Consider the following 13,263-nt stretch of genomic DNA (forward strand, 5'->3'; position numbering starts at 1 on the left):
TGTGTGTGAGACGCGCAGCTTCTCGTTGCACCTCCTGTCATCCGCTTGGCGCGTGCAGCCTTCGACACTCGCGGAAGACGCATCTTGTCCCTGGTGTCCAGCGCAGGAGGGCTGGCGCGCGGCCGACCGGCGTATGGCCTGTGCGGGGTGTGGCAGAGTGTTGTTGGAGGGCGCCACTGCTGGCGATGTGAGCTTCCCCGCCTCGCCTCAGACGAGGTGTTTGCGTAATTTGCAGTGCATTCGCACCATTCCTGTCCCTGTCCCCGTCCCGACTTGTCCCGACTTTGCTCGGCTGCCGCTCGCTGCCGCTCGGGTCGTGGCCCATATAACAGCGGAAGCACAAGAAACGTCTGCAGGAGATGACGAGACGAGACGAGTCGACTAAGGAATAAATTTATAATTACATATCGAAGTAGGAATTGTACACCGCTACACAACAACAGGCGCTGACGTATTCCAGAACACATCTGCCGATTCGTACTGTTTTGTCGTTTTCAAAGACTTCCTGGCGAACTTGGTTAGCACATTCTCCCTCAAACTGAGATATTTACTGCAATTTCGCACCTTATGGTCATTACAGTAGATTAAAATGCTTAAGCAAGAATCTTTGTCACAACAGAACGGTGGTATGGAAAGAGGGCGGTATAAAAAAAAAAAAAGAAAATGAAAGGGAGCCAACAGCACGTGGTGTTCCCAAGTGGTCACCCATCCAAGTACTAACCACGCCCGATGTTGCTTAACTTCGGTGATCGGACGAGAACCGGTGTACTCAACATGGTATGGCCGTTGGCGCCCATATAATGTAGGCGCATGGCAGAATTCGCATTCGGTTCTTATCCCAACACACACAAAATCATACTTTTCGGTCGAAAGCAGCCGCATTTTTTTTTTATTGACAATTCGTCACGTTAGCGCGAACGCAATCCTGAGTTCCAAAACTTATGAGCCGGAAGGACGCGCTTCGTGTATTTTTTTTTTTTTTTGTGAGATTTATAAATTTATTTATTAACATTACATCGTTACAAGCTAACACCTTTACAACATAAAACACGAACAGAGTTGTAATTGTAAGCACTTCCTTCTGCAATCCGACGTGCCAGCAGAGCGACTGCCGAATTAGCGGGCGCGCCGCCGTGTGTGTGAGACGCGCAGCTTCTCGTTGCACCTCCTGTCATCCGCTTGGCGCGTGCAGCCTTCGACACTCGCGGAAGACGCATCTTGTCCCTGGTGTCCAGCGCAGGAGGGCTGGCGCGCGGCCGACCGGCGTATGGCCTGTGCGGGGTGTGGCAGAGTGTTGTTGGAGGGCGCCACTGCTGGCGATGTGAGCTTCCCCGCCTCGCCTCAGACGAGGTGTTTGCGTAATTTGCAGTGCATTCGCACCATTCCTGTCCCTGTCCCCGTCCCGACTTGTCCCGACTTTGCTCGGCTGCCGCTCGCTGCCGCTCGGGTCGTGGCCCATATAACAGCGCAAGCACAAGAAACGTCTGCAGGAGATGACGAGACGAGACGAGTCGACTAAGGAATAAATTTATAATTACATATCGAAGTAGGAATTGTACACCGCTACACAACAACAGGCGCTGACGTATTCCAGAACACATCTGCCGATTCGTACTGTTTTGTCGTTTTCAAAGACTTCCTGGCGATCTTGGTTAGCACATTCTCCCTCAAACTGAGATATTTACTGCAATTTCGCACCTTATGGTCATTACAGTAGATTAAAATGCTTAAGCAAGAATCTTTGTCACAACAGAACGGTGGTATGGAAAGAGGGCGGTATAAAAAAAAAAAAAGAAAATGAAAGGGAGCCAACAGCACGTGGTGTTCCCAAGTGGTCACCCATCCAAGTACTAACCACGCCCGATGTTGCTTAACTTCGGTGATCGGACGAGAACCGGTGTACTCAACATGGTATGGCCGTTGGCGCCCATATAATGTAGGCGCATGGCAGAATTCGCATTCGGTTCTTATCCCAACACACACAAAATCATACTTTTCGGTCGAAAGCAGCCGCATTTTTTTTTTATTGACAATTCGTCACGTTAGCGCGAACGCAATCCTGAGTTCCAAAACTTATGAGCCGGAAGGACGCGCTTCGTGTATTTTTTTTTTTTTGTGAGATTTATAAATTTATTTATTAACATTACATCGTTACAAGCTAACACCTTTACAACATAAAACACGAACAGAGTTGTAATTGTAAGCACTTCCTTCTGCAATCCGACGTGCCAGCAGAGCGACTGCCGAATTAGCGGGCGCGCCGCCGTGTGTGTGAGACGCGCAGCTTCTCGTTGCACCTCCTGTCATCCGCTTGGCGCGTGCAGCCTTCGACACTCGCGGAAGACGCATCTTGTCCCTGGTGTCCAGCGCAGGAGGGCTGGCGCGCGGCCGACCGGCGTATGGCCTGTGCGGGGTGTGGCAGAGTGTTGTTGGAGGGCGCCACTGCTGGCGATGTGAGCTTCCCCGCCTCGCCTCAGACGAGGTGTTTGCGTAATTTGCAGTGCATTCGCACCATTCCTGTCCCTGTCCCCGTCCCGACTTGTCCCGACTTTGCTCGGCTGCCGCTCGCTGCCGCTCGGGTCGTGGCCCATATAACAGCGCAAGCACAAGAAACGTCTGCAGGAGATGACGAGACGAGACGAGTCGACTAAGGAATAAATTTATAATTACATATCGAAGTAGGAATTGTACACCGCTACACAACAACAGGCGCTGACGTATTCCAGAACACATCTGCCGATTCGTACTGTTTTGTCGTTTTCAAAGACTTCCTGGCGAACTTGGTTAGCACATTCTCCCTCAAACTGAGATATTTACTGCAATTTCGCACCTTATGGTCATTACAGTAGATTAAAATGCTTAAGCAAGAATCTTTGTCACAACAGAACGGTGGTATGGAAAGAGGGCGGTATAAAAAAAAAAAAAAGAAAATGAAAGGGAGCCAACAGCACGTGGTGTTCCCAAGTGGTCACCCATCCAAGTACTAACCACGCCCGATGTTGCTTAACTTCGGTGATCGGACGAGAACCGGTGTACTCAACATGGTATGGCCGTTGGCGCCCATATAATGTAGGCGCATGGCAGAATTCGCATTCGGTTCTTATCCCAACACACACAAAATCATACTTTTCGGTCGAAAGCAGCCGCATTTTTTTTTTATTGACAATTCGTCACGTTAGCGCGAACGCAATCCTGAGTTCCAAAACTTATGAGCCGGAAGGACGCGCTTCGTGTATTTTTTTTTTTTTTTTGTGAGATTTATAAATTTATTTATTAACATTACATCGTTACAAGCTAACACCTTTACAACATAAAACACGAACAGAGTTGTAATTGTAAGCACTTCCTTCTGCAATCCGACGTGCCAGCAGAGCGACTGCCGAATTAGCGGGCGCGCCGCCGTGTGTGTGAGACGCGCAGCTTCTCGTTGCACCTCCTGTCATCCGCTTGGCGCGTGCAGCCTTCGACACTCGCGGAAGACGCATCTTGTCCCTGGTGTCCAGCGCAGGAGGGCTGGCGCGCGGCCGACCGGCGTATGGCCTGTGCGGGGTGTGGCAGAGTGTTGTTGGAGGGCGCCACTGCTGGCGATGTGAGCTTCCCCGCCTCGCCTCAGACGAGGTGTTTGCGTAATTTGCAGTGCATTCGCACCATTCCTGTCCCTGTCCCCGTCCCGACTTGTCCCGACTTTGCTCGGCTGCCGCTCGCTGCCGCTCGGGTCGTGGCCCATATAACAGCGGAAGCACAAGAAACGTCTGCAGGAGATGACGAGACGAGACGAGTCGACTAAGGAATAAATTTATAATTACATATCGAAGTAGGAATTGTACACCGCTACACAACAACAGGCGCTGACGTATTCCAGAACACATCTGCCGATTCGTACTGTTTTGTCGTTTTCAAAGACTTCCTGGCGAACTTGGTTAGCACATTCTCCCTCAAACTGAGATATTTACTGCAATTTCGCACCTTATGGTCATTACAGTAGATTAAAATGCTTAAGCAAGAATCTTTGTCACAACAGAACGGTGGTATGGAAAGAGGGCGGTATAAAAAAAAAAAAAGAAAATGAAAGGGAGCCAACAGCACGTGGTGTTCCCAAGTGGTCACCCATCCAAGTACTAACCACGCCCGATGTTGCTTAACTTCGGTGATCGGACGAGAACCGGTGTACTCAACATGGTATGGCCGTTGGCGCCCATATAATGTAGGCGCATGGCAGAATTCGCATTCGGTTCTTATCCCAACACACACAAAATCATACTTTTCGGTCGAAAGCAGCCGCATTTTTTTTTTATTGACAATTCGTCACGTTAGCGCGAACGCAATCCTGAGTTCCAAAACTTATGAGCCGGAAGGACGCGCTTCGTGTATTTTTTTTTTTTTTTGTGAGATTTATAAATTTATTTATTAACATTACATCGTTACAAGCTAACACCTTTACAACATAAAACACGAACAGAGTTGTAATTGTAAGCACTTCCTTCTGCAATCCGACGTGCCAGCAGAGCGACTGCCGAATTAGCGGGCGCGCCGCCGTGTGTGTGAGACGCGCAGCTTCTCGTTGCACCTCCTGTCATCCGCTTGGCGCGTGCAGCCTTCGACACTCGCGGAAGACGCATCTTGTCCCTGGTGTCCAGCGCAGGAGGGCTGGCGCGCGGCCGACCGGCGTATGGCCTGTGCGGGGTGTGGCAGAGTGTTGTTGGAGGGCGCCACTGCTGGCGATGTGAGCTTCCCCGCCTCGCCTCAGACGAGGTGTTTGCGTAATTTGCAGTGCATTCGCACCATTCCTGTCCCTGTCCCCGTCCCGACTTGTCCCGACTTTGCTCGGCTGCCGCTCGCTGCCGCTCGGGTCGTGGCCCATATAACAGCGCAAGCACAAGAAACGTCTGCAGGAGATGACGAGACGAGACGAGTCGACTAAGGAATAAATTTATAATTACATATCGAAGTAGGAATTGTACACCGCTACACAACAACAGGCGCTGACGTATTCCAGAACACATCTGCCGATTCGTACTGTTTTGTCGTTTTCAAAGACTTCCTGGCGATCTTGGTTAGCACATTCTCCCTCAAACTGAGATATTTACTGCAATTTCGCACCTTATGGTCATTACAGTAGATTAAAATGCTTAAGCAAGAATCTTTGTCACAACAGAACGGTGGTATGGAAAGAGGGCGGTATAAAAAAAAAAAAAGAAAATGAAAGGGAGCCAACAGCACGTGGTGTTCCCAAGTGGTCACCCATCCAAGTACTAACCACGCCCGATGTTGCTTAACTTCGGTGATCGGACGAGAACCGGTGTACTCAACATGGTATGGCCGTTGGCGCCCATATAATGTAGGCGCATGGCAGAATTCGCATTCGGTTCTTATCCCAACACACACAAAATCATACTTTTCGGTCGAAAGCAGCCGCATTTTTTTTTTATTGACAATTCGTCACGTTAGCGCGAACGCAATCCTGAGTTCCAAAACTTATGAGCCGGAAGGACGCGCTTCGTGTATTTTTTTTTTTTTTTGTGAGATTTATAAATTTATTTATTAACATTACATCGTTACAAGCTAACACCTTTACAACATAAAACACGAACAGAGTTGTAATTGTAAGCACTTCCTTCTGCAATCCGACGTGCCAGCAGAGCGACTGCCGAATTAGCGGGCGCGCCGCCGTGTGTGTGAGACGCGCAGCTTCTCGTTGCACCTCCTGTCATCCGCTTGGCGCGTGCAGCCTTCGACACTCGCGGAAGACGCATCTTGTCCCTGGTGTCCAGCGCAGGAGGGCTGGCGCGCGGCCGACCGGCGTATGGCCTGTGCGGGGTGTGGCAGAGTGTTGTTGGAGGGCGCCACTGCTGGCGATGTGAGCTTCCCCGCCTCGCCTCAGACGAGGTGTTTGCGTAATTTGCAGTGCATTCGCACCATTCCTGTCCCTGTCCCCGTCCCGACTTGTCCCGACTTTGCTCGGCTGCCGCTCGCTGCCGCTCGGGTCGTGGCCCATATAACAGCGCAAGCACAAGAAACGTCTGCAGGAGATGACGAGACGAGACGAGTCGACTAAGGAATAAATTTATAATTACATATCGAAGTAGGAATTGTACACCGCTACACAACAACAGGCGCTGACGTATTCCAGAACACATCTGCCGATTCGTACTGTTTTGTCGTTTTCAAAGACTTCCTGGCGATCTTGGTTAGCACATTCTCCCTCAAACTGAGATATTTACTGCAATTTCGCACCTTATGGTCATTACAGTAGATTAAAATGCTTAAGCAAGAATCTTTGTCACAACAGAACGGTGGTATGGAAAGAGGGCGGTATAAAAAAAAAAAAAGAAAATGAAAGGGAGCCAACAGCACGTGGTGTTCCCAAGTGGTCACCCATCCAAGTACTAACCACGCCCGATGTTGCTTAACTTCGGTGATCGGACGAGAACCGGTGTACTCAACATGGTATGGCCGTTGGCGCCCATATAATGTAGGCGCATGGCAGAATTCGCATTCGGTTCTTATCCCAACACACACAAAATCATACTTTTCGGTCGAAAGCAGCCGCATTTTTTTTTTATTGACAATTCGTCACGTTAGCGCGAACGCAATCCTGAGTTCCAAAACTTATGAGCCGGAAGGACGCGCTTCGTGTATTTTTTTTTTTTTGTGAGATTTATAAATTTATTTATTAACATTACATCGTTACAAGCTAACACCTTTACAACATAAAACACGAACAGAGTTGTAATTGTAAGCACTTCCTTCTGCAATCCGACGTGCCAGCAGAGCGACTGCCGAATTAGCGGGCGCGCCGCCGTGTGTGTGAGACGCGCAGCTTCTCGTTGCACCTCCTGTCATCCGCTTGGCGCGTGCAGCCTTCGACACTCGCGGAAGACGCATCTTGTCCCTGGTGTCCAGCGCAGGAGGGCTGGCGCGCGGCCGACCGGCGTATGGCCTGTGCGGGGTGTGGCAGAGTGTTGTTGGAGGGCGCCACTGCTGGCGATGTGAGCTTCCCCGCCTCGCCTCAGACGAGGTGTTTGCGTAATTTGCAGTGCATTCGCACCATTCCTGTCCCTGTCCCCGTCCCGACTTGTCCCGACTTTGCTCGGCTGCCGCTCGCTGCCGCTCGGGTCGTGGCCCATATAACAGCGCAAGCACAAGAAACGTCTGCAGGAGATGACGAGACGAGACGAGTCGACTAAGGAATAAATTTATAATTACATATCGAAGTAGGAATTGTACACCGCTACACAACAACAGGCGCTGACGTATTCCAGAACACATCTGCCGATTCGTACTGTTTTGTCGTTTTCAAAGACTTCCTGGCGATCTTGGTTAGCACATTCTCCCTCAAACTGAGATATTTACTGCAATTTCGCACCTTATGGTCATTACAGTAGATTAAAATGCTTAAGCAAGAATCTTTGTCACAACAGAACGGTGGTATGGAAAGAGGGCGGTATAAAAAAAAAAAAAGAAAATGAAAGGGAGCCAACAGCACGTGGTGTTCCCAAGTGGTCACCCATCCAAGTACTAACCACGCCCGATGTTGCTTAACTTCGGTGATCGGACGAGAACCGGTGTACTCAACATGGTATGGCCGTTGGCGCCCATATAATGTAGGCGCATGGCAGAATTCGCATTCGGTTCTTATCCCAACACACACAAAATCATACTTTTCGGTCGAAAGCAGCCGCATTTTTTTTTTATTGACAATTCGTCACGTTAGCGCGAACGCAATCCTGAGTTCCAAAACTTATGAGCCGGAAGGACGCGCTTCGTGTATTTTTTTTTTTTTGTGAGATTTATAAATTTATTTATTAACATTACATCGTTACAAGCTAACACCTTTACAACATAAAACACGAACAGAGTTGTAATTGTAAGCACTTCCTTCTGCAATCCGACGTGCCAGCAGAGCGACTGCCGAATTAGCGGGCGCGCCGCCGTGTGTGTGAGACGCGCAGCTTCTCGTTGCACCTCCTGTCATCCGCTTGGCGCGTGCAGCCTTCGACACTCGCGGAAGACGCATCTTGTCCCTGGTGTCCAGCGCAGGAGGGCTGGCGCGCGGCCGACCGGCGTATGGCCTGTGCGGGGTGTGGCAGAGTGTTGTTGGAGGGCGCCACTGCTGGCGATGTGAGCTTCCCCGCCTCGCCTCAGACGAGGTGTTTGCGTAATTTGCAGTGCATTCGCACCATTCCTGTCCCTGTCCCCGTCCCGACTTGTCCCGACTTTGCTCGGCTGCCGCTCGCTGCCGCTCGGGTCGTGGCCCATATAACAGCGCAAGCACAAGAAACGTCTGCAGGAGATGACGAGACGAGACGAGTCGACTAAGGAATAAATTTATAATTACATATCGAAGTAGGAATTGTACACCGCTACACAACAACAGGCGCTGACGTATTCCAGAACACATCTGCCGATTCGTACTGTTTTGTCGTTTTCAAAGACTTCCTGGCGATCTTGGTTAGCACATTCTCCCTCAAACTGAGATATTTACTGCAATTTCGCACCTTATGGTCATTACAGTAGATTAAAATGCTTAAGCAAGAATCTTTGTCACAACAGAACGGTGGTATGGAAAGAGGGCGGTATAAAAAAAAAAAAAAGAAAATGAAAGGGAGCCAACAGCACGTGGTGTTCCCAAGTGGTCACCCATCCAAGTACTAACCACGCCCGATGTTGCTTAACTTCGGTGATCGGACGAGAACCGGTGTACTCAACATGGTATGGCCGTTGGCGCCCATATAATGTAGGCGCATGGCAGAATTCGCATTCGGTTCTTATCCCAACACACACAAAATCATACTTTTCGGTCGAAAGCAGCCGCATTTTTTTTTTATTGACAATTCGTCACGTTAGCGCGAACGCAATCCTGAGTTCCAAAACTTATGAGCCGGAAGGACGCGCTTCGTGTATTTTTTTTTTTTTGTGAGATTTATAAATTTATTTATTAACATTACATCGTTACAAGCTAACACCTTTACAACATAAAACACGAACAGAGTTGTAATTGTAAGCACTTCCTTCTGCAATCCGACGTGCCAGCAGAGCGACTGCCGAATTAGCGGGCGCGCCGCCGTGTGTGTGAGACGCGCAGCTTCTCGTTGCACCTCCTGTCATCCGCTTGGCGCGTGCAGCCTTCGACACTCGCGGAAGACGCATCTTGTCCCTGGTGTCCAGCGCAGGAGGGCTGGCGCGCGGCCGACCGGCGTATGGCCTGTGCGGGGTGTGGCAGAGTGTTGTTGGAGGGCGCCACTGCTGGCGATGTGAGCTTCCCCGCCTCGCCTCAGACGAGGTGTTTGCGTAATTTGCAGTGCATTCGCACCATTCCTGTCCCTGTCCCCGTCCCGACTTGTCCCGACTTTGCTCGGCTGCCGCTCGCTGCCGCTCGGGTCGTGGCCCATATAACAGCGCAAGCACAAGAAACGTCTGCAGGAGATGACGAGACGAGACGAGTCGACTAAGGAATAAATTTATAATTACATATCGAAGTAGGAATTGTACACCGCTACACAACAACAGGCGCTGACGTATTCCAGAACACATCTGCCGATTCGTACTGTTTTGTCGTTTTCAAAGACTTCCTGGCGAACTTGGTTAGCACATTCTCCCTCAAACTGAGATATTTACTGCAATTTCGCACCTTATGGTCATTACAGTAGATTAAAATGCTTAAGCAAGAATCTTTGTCACAACAGAACGGTGGTATGGAAAGAGGGCGGTATAAAAAAAAAAAAAAGAAAATGAAAGGGAGCCAACAGCACGTGGTGTTCCCAAGTGGTCACCCATCCAAGTACTAACCACGCCCGATGTTGCTTAACTTCGGTGATCGGACGAGAACCGGTGTACTCAACATGGTATGGCCGTTGGCGCCCATATAATGTAGGCGCATGGCAGAATTCGCATTCGGTTCTTATCCCAACACACACAAAATCATACTTTTCGGTCGAAAGCAGCCGCATTTTTTTTTTATTGACAATTCGTCACGTTAGCGCGAACGCAATCCTGAGTTCCAAAACTTATGAGCCGGAAGGACGCGCTTCGTGTATTTTTTTTTTTTGTGAGATTTATAAATTTATTTATTAACATTACATCGTTACAAGCTAACACCTTTACAACATAAAACACGAACAGAGTTGTAATTGTAAGCACTTCCTTCTGCAATCCGACGTGCCAGCAGAGCGACTGCCGAATTAGCGGGCGCGCCGCCGTGTGTGTGAGACGCGCAGCTTCTCGTTGCACCTCCTGTCATCCGCTTGGCGCGTGCAGCCTTCGACACTCGCGGAAGACGCATCTTGTCCCTGGTGTCCAGCGCAGGAGGGCTGGCGCGCGGCCGACCGGCGTATGGCCTGTGCGGGGTGTGGCAGAGTGTTGTTGGAGGGCGCCACTGCTGGCGATGTGAGCTTCCCCGCCTCGCCTCAGACGAGGTGTTTGCGTAATTTGCAGTGCATTCGCACCATTCCTGTCCCTGTCCCCGTCCCGACTTGTCCCGACTTTGCTCGGCTGCCGCTCGCTGCCGCTCGGGTCGTGGCCCATATAACAGCGCAAGCACAAGAAACGTCTGCAGGAGATGACGAGACGAGACGAGTCGACTAAGGAATAAATTTATAATTACATATCGAAGTAGGAATTGTACACCGCTACACAACAACAGGCGCTGACGTATTCCAGAACACATCTGCCGATTCGTACTGTTTTGTCGTTTTCAAAGACTTCCTGGCGATCTTGGTTAGCACATTCTCCCTCAAACTGAGATATTTACTGCAATTTCGCACCTTATGGTCATTACAGTAGATTAAAATGCTTAAGCAAGAATCTTTGTCACAACAGAACGGTGGTATGGAAAGAGGGCGGTATAAAAAAAAAAAAAGAAAATGAAAGGGAGCCAACAGCACGTGGTGTTCCCAAGTGGTCACCCATCCAAGTACTAACCACGCCCGATGTTGCTTAACTTCGGTGATCGGACGAGAACCGGTGTACTCAACATGGTATGGCCGTTGGCGCCCATATAATGTAGGCGCATGGCAGAATTCGCATTCGGTTCTTATCCCAACACACACAAAATCATACTTTTCGGTCGAAAGCAGCCGCATTTTTTTTTTATTGACAATTCGTCACGTTAGCGCGAACGCAATCCTGAGTTCCAAAACTTATGAGCCGGAAGGACGCGCTTCGTGTATTTTTTTTTTTTTGTGAGATTTATAAATTTATTTATTAACATTACATCGTTACAAGCTAACACCTTTACAACATAAAACACGAACAGAGTTGTAATTGTAAGCACTTCCTTCTGCAATCCGACGTGCCAGCAGAGCGACTGCCGAATTAGCGGGCGCGCCGCCGTGTGTGTGAGACGCGCAGCTTCTCGTTGCACCTCCTGTCATCCGCTTGGCGCGTGCAGCCTTCGACACTCGCGGAAGACGCATCTTGTCCCTGGTGTCCAGCGCAGGAGGGCTGGCGCGCGGCCGACCGGCGTATGGCCTGTGCGGGGTGTGGCAGAGTGTTGTTGGAGGGCGCCACTGCTGGCGATGTGAGCTTCCCCGCCTCGCCTCAGACGAGGTGTTTGCGTAATTTGCAGTGCATTCGCACCATTCCTGTCCCTGTCCCCGTCCCGACTTGTCCCGACTTTGCTCGGCTGCCGCTCGCTGCCGCTCGGGTCGTGGCCCATATAACAGCGCAAGCACAAGAAACGTCTGCAGGAGATGACGAGACGAGACGAGTCGACTAAGGAATAAATTTATAATTACATATCGAAGTAGGAATTGTACACCGCTACACAACAACAGGCGCTGACGTATTCCAGAACACATCTGCCGATTCGTACTGTTTTGTCGTTTTCAAAGACTTCCTGGCGATCTTGGTTAGCACATTCTCCCTCAAACTGAGATATTTACTGCAATTTCGCACCTTATGGTCATTACAGTAGATTAAAATGCTTAAGCAAGAATCTTTGTCACAACAGAACGGTGGTATGGAAAGAGGGCGGTATAAAAAAAAAAAAAAGAAAATGAAAGGGAGCCAACAGCACGTGGTGTTCCCAAGTGGTCACCCATCCAAGTACTAACCACGCCCGATGTTGCTTAACTTCGGTGATCGGACGAGAACCGGTGTACTCAACATGGTATGGCCGTTGGCGCCCATATAATGTAGGCGCATGGCAGAATTCGCATTCGGTTCTTATCCCAACACACACAAAATCATACTTTTCGGTCGAAAGCAGCCGCATTTTTTTTTTATTGACAATTCGTCACGTTAGCGCGAACGCAATCCTGAGTTCCAAAACTTATGAGCCGGAAGGACGCGCTTCGTGTATTTTTTTTTTTTTTGTGAGATTTATAAATTTATTTATTAACATTACATCGTTACAAGCTAACACCTTTACAACATAAAACACGAACAGAGTTGTAATTGTAAGCACTTCCTTCTGCAATCCGACGTGCCAGCAGAGCGACTGCCGAATTAGCGGGCGCGCCGCCGTGTGTGTGAGACGCGCAGCTTCTCGTTGCACCTCCTGTCATCCGCTTGGCGCGTGCAGCCTTCGACACTCGCGGAAGACGCATCTTGTCCCTGGTGTCCAGCGCAGGAGGGCTGGCGCGCGGCCGACCGGCGTATGGCCTGTGCGGGGTGTGGCAGAGTGTTGTTGGAGGGCGCCACTGCTGGCGATGTGAGCTTCCCCGCCTCGCCTCAGACGAGGTGTTTGCGTAATTTGCAGTGCATTCGCACCATTCCTGTCCCTGTCCCCGTCCCGACTTGTCCCGACTTTGCTCGGCTGCCGCTCGCTGCCGCTCGGGTCGTGGCCCATATAACAGCGCAAGCACAAGAAACGTCTGCAGGAGATGACGAGACGAGACGAGTCGACTAAGGAATAAATTTATAATTACATATCGAAGTAGGAATTGTACACCGCTACACAACAACAGGCGCTGACGTATTCCAGAACACATCTGCCGATTCGTACTGTTTTGTCGTTTTCAAAGACTTCCTGGCGAACTTGGTTAGCACATTCTCCCTCAAACTGAGATATTTACTGCAATTTCGCACCTTATGGTCATTACAGTAGATTAAAATGCTTAAGCAAGAATCTTTGTCACAACAGAACGGTGGTATGGAAAGAGGGCGGTATAAAAAAAAAAAAAAGAAAATGAAAGGGAGCCAACAGCACGTGGTGTTCCCAAGTGGTCACCCATCCAAGTACTAACCACGCCCGATGTTGCTTAACTTCGGTGATCGGACGAGAACCGGTGTACTCAACATGGTATGGCCGTTGGCGCCCAT

At 49.8% G+C, this 13,263-nt stretch overlaps 12 non-coding genes across 12 annotated transcripts; all 12 read right to left on the reverse strand.

Annotated features, from left to right (window-relative positions):
• Positions 1 to 672: 672 nt before the first annotated feature.
• On the reverse strand, positions 673 to 791 carry LOC124563162. Its single transcript, XR_006969945.1, has one exon. It is a non-coding gene; the product is annotated as a 5S ribosomal RNA (ribosomal RNA).
• Positions 792 to 1,806: 1,015 nt separating this feature from the next.
• On the reverse strand, positions 1,807 to 1,925 carry LOC124563164. Its single transcript, XR_006969946.1, has one exon. It is a non-coding gene; the product is annotated as a 5S ribosomal RNA (ribosomal RNA).
• Positions 1,926 to 2,939: 1,014 nt separating this feature from the next.
• Positions 2,940 to 3,058, reverse strand: LOC124563165. The gene has a single exon (XR_006969947.1). It is a non-coding gene; the product is annotated as a 5S ribosomal RNA (ribosomal RNA).
• A 1,016-nt stretch (positions 3,059 to 4,074) lies between these two features.
• LOC124563166 lies at positions 4,075 to 4,193 on the reverse strand. Its single transcript, XR_006969948.1, has one exon. It is a non-coding gene; the product is annotated as a 5S ribosomal RNA (ribosomal RNA).
• Positions 4,194 to 5,208: 1,015 nt separating this feature from the next.
• Positions 5,209 to 5,327, reverse strand: LOC124563167. The gene has a single exon (XR_006969949.1). It is a non-coding gene; the product is annotated as a 5S ribosomal RNA (ribosomal RNA).
• Positions 5,328 to 6,342: 1,015 nt separating this feature from the next.
• Positions 6,343 to 6,461, reverse strand: LOC124563168. The gene has a single exon (XR_006969950.1). It is a non-coding gene; the product is annotated as a 5S ribosomal RNA (ribosomal RNA).
• Positions 6,462 to 7,474: 1,013 nt separating this feature from the next.
• LOC124563169 lies at positions 7,475 to 7,593 on the reverse strand. The gene has a single exon (XR_006969951.1). It is a non-coding gene; the product is annotated as a 5S ribosomal RNA (ribosomal RNA).
• A 1,014-nt stretch (positions 7,594 to 8,607) lies between these two features.
• On the reverse strand, positions 8,608 to 8,726 carry LOC124563170. Its single transcript, XR_006969952.1, has one exon. It is a non-coding gene; the product is annotated as a 5S ribosomal RNA (ribosomal RNA).
• A 1,014-nt stretch (positions 8,727 to 9,740) lies between these two features.
• LOC124563171 lies at positions 9,741 to 9,859 on the reverse strand. The gene has a single exon (XR_006969953.1). It is a non-coding gene; the product is annotated as a 5S ribosomal RNA (ribosomal RNA).
• Positions 9,860 to 10,871: 1,012 nt separating this feature from the next.
• On the reverse strand, positions 10,872 to 10,990 carry LOC124563173. Its single transcript, XR_006969955.1, has one exon. It is a non-coding gene; the product is annotated as a 5S ribosomal RNA (ribosomal RNA).
• Positions 10,991 to 12,004: 1,014 nt separating this feature from the next.
• Positions 12,005 to 12,123, reverse strand: LOC124563175. The gene has a single exon (XR_006969956.1). It is a non-coding gene; the product is annotated as a 5S ribosomal RNA (ribosomal RNA).
• Positions 12,124 to 13,138: 1,015 nt separating this feature from the next.
• Positions 13,139 to 13,257, reverse strand: LOC124563176. Its single transcript, XR_006969957.1, has one exon. It is a non-coding gene; the product is annotated as a 5S ribosomal RNA (ribosomal RNA).
• Positions 13,258 to 13,263: the final 6 nt, after the last annotated feature.

This window comes from Schistocerca americana, unplaced genomic scaffold (assembly GCF_021461395.2).
Source record: "Schistocerca americana isolate TAMUIC-IGC-003095 unplaced genomic scaffold, iqSchAmer2.1 HiC_scaffold_119, whole genome shotgun sequence".
Classification (NCBI taxonomy): domain Eukaryota; kingdom Metazoa; phylum Arthropoda; class Insecta; order Orthoptera; family Acrididae; genus Schistocerca; species Schistocerca americana.